Source organism: Colobus angolensis, unplaced genomic scaffold (assembly GCF_000951035.1).
Source record: "Colobus angolensis palliatus isolate OR3802 unplaced genomic scaffold, Cang.pa_1.0 Scaffold20, whole genome shotgun sequence".
In the NCBI taxonomy this organism is placed as follows: Eukaryota; Metazoa; Chordata; class Mammalia; order Primates; family Cercopithecidae; genus Colobus; species Colobus angolensis.
This window is the reverse complement of record NW_012115155.1, coordinates 2529283-2532123: the sequence shown is the minus strand read 5'-3', so window position 1 is coordinate 2532123 and position 2841 is coordinate 2529283.

Sequence of the window (2841 nt, the reverse complement as noted above, 5' to 3'; positions counted from 1 at the left end):
AAGGGCGTGGTCTGCCCTCCTGATTCAGGTCCACAGGGAGCCCGGAGCTGCGAGGCTTTTCAGCTGGGAAGCCCCCAAAAGTGGGTGCTAAGGGATGGCTGATGCAACTGGCTTCTGACTGACGATGCCGGAGCCAGGCAAACACTGGGGCTATTTCCTCAAGCAGGTGCTGCCTGCGCCCAGTCTGCCCTGGGTACGGGGTGTGCTGCTTTAGGAGAAAATTGGTGGCAGCCAAGCCTGGTCCATAAAACACGCAGACTGATGAGTTGCAGCTCCATGTACGTTACAGTAGAAGGAACTTCATTTCTTTACTGCCTCACTCCTATCTTTCAGTATTTCTCAGTGGTTCTCCCCAATCCAGGAAAAAGATCCGATTCTTTCTGCTGCCTAGGAGGCTTTTAATCCAGCCCCTGCCACCTCCAGCTTCCCATGAAGTAGCCCCTTCTTCCTCCCCCGCAACTCACTCACTGACTCTCTCTTCTCCAGCCACTGAAAGCTACTCCAATGGCCCTAACAGACCCTGGATCTCTAAAATGACCAATCTTCCCAGCTTGCCTGGGATGAAGGGTTCTCCTGGGCCACAGGACTTTCTGTGGTAAAACCAGGACAGTCCCAGACAAACCAGGTTGTACTACATACCTTGCCCCTTCATATCTTTACATCTACTATTTGCTCAGCCTGCAGCTCCTTCCCCTGGACCTTGTCTGTGAGGAGAACACTCGACTCCATCCAAGCTTGCCTCCAGCATCACTGCCTCCCCGAAGCTTCTCCTAATCAGCCCCTGACTCTGTTAAAACCACAGAACCTACCACGTGGTCCTCTGTGCCTTTTAGGTAGCCTGCATAGAACGCCAGCACAGTACTTCAATACTTTACCGTCTAGGCCGGCGCGGTGCCTCACCCCTGTAATCCCAACACTTTGGGAGGCCGAGGCGGGCAAATCATTTGAGGTCAGGAGTTCGAGACCAGCCTGACCAACATGGGGAAACACCATCTCTACTAAAAATACAAAAATTAGCCAGGCGCGGTGGCACATGCCTGTAATCCCAGCTACTCAGGAGGCTGAGGCAGGAGAATAGCTTGAACCTGGGAGGTGGAGGTTGCAGTGAGCCAAGATCATACCACTGCACCCCAGCCTGGGTGACAGAGCAATACTCTGTCTCAAAAAAAAAAGCTTTACTGTCTAGATGTGCTGCATTCTCTGTCATGCCCTCTAATGTCACACATGCCTGGTGAAATGTGGCCCTGATGCCCGACACCTGCCACTCTCCATTCTCCCTTCTCCCTCTCTTCCTCATCCAAACAACCACAAGCCCCTAGGACTCTGCCTTCTAAGTCTGTCCCAAAGCCTCCTGAGGCTGGCCGCGGTGTTCCTGTATTTCGGTACCTCAGTCTTCTATCTACACACGCTCTTGTCCACTCTGAGCTTCCAGAGGACGAGGAGCTACGCTGTCTTTACATCCCAATGCTGCAGCAGGCCCAGCAAGTCATGGGTGAGTCACAAGTGTTTGCTGGGCTATTTTCAAATACAGCAGAAGGGATTCTGTGATGTATGGCGACACCCAAGATGAATTTTTTTCAGAAACTTCTGAAAAGTCATCTCATTCCACACATTCATTTAACACATAACTTACGAAACACCTATCATACGCAAAGCCTAGGAGATAAAGCAGTGAACAAGACAGTCAAAACCTCTGTCCTCATGAAACTTACAATCTAAGGGGGGAAACAGGCAATAAGCATGTTTTACAAAGTAATCTCAAAGAGTGAAAAGTGCTATGAAAAATGTTTAAAGGAGCTTAAGGAGAAGCAGACTGGTTAGGGGCTACGTAAGTCAGGAAAGGCCTCTCTGAAGAAGTCAAAAGATACAAAAGAAGAAGTCACAGAGATCTGGGGGAAGGGCTTCAAGATGGGACTAAGCTTAGAATGTTCAAGGAGCATATGAGAGAAAACCAGCATGCACAATACATGGCAAAGTTAGAATAGAGCGGTGGAAGGAAATTAGAGAGGTCGAAGCCAGATTACATCAAGCTTTGCAAGTTTTACTTCTTATGATTAGATTCAATCAGCCTCAATCAGTGGCTAACACAAGATATTTCTTACATCAGAGAAGCTCAGAATTAATTACAAGCCTGGTATGATGACTCTGTGGTCATCTGGCAGCCCTGCTCCTTCTATCTCTCTTATGACGTTTTTATCGTCAAGGTTGCTTTATACCACAAGATGGCTGCTGGAGCACCATCCATCACATCTCTATTCTAAGCAGTAGAAAGGAGGAAAGCATGGAATAGGAACAATTCTGCATTCTCCCAGCCGAGCCAACTCCCTTGAAAGGACAATACCAGAAGCCCCACTCAACAGCTCGGCTTTCATCTCACTCACCACCCCTAGGTTAGAAAGGAGGCTGGGAAATACGGGCATTTAACTGGGTACTGTGCTGCTCCAAATAAAAGAAGGGTTCAATCAGAAAGTAGGATACACAGAATAAATACTGGGTGTAAACCCAATCTCTACTAAAAATACAAAAATTAGCCGGGCGTGGTGATGTGCACCTGTAATCCTAGCTACTCGGGAGGCTGAGGCAGGAGAATCGCTTGAACCCGGGAGGCGGAGGTTGCAGTGAGCTGAGGTCGTGCCATTGCACTCCAGCCTGTGTGACCGAGTGAGAGTCCGTCTCAAATAAATACATAAATACATAAATAAATAAATAAATAAAAATTAAAAAGAATAAGTACTGGGTGTGCTCAAGGGTGTGGAAAGGAGCTTGGGCTGCATTCTAACTACAATGAGAAGGATTTAAAAAGTGCTGCTATGATTTGATTTATCAGGTGAGAAGATTGCT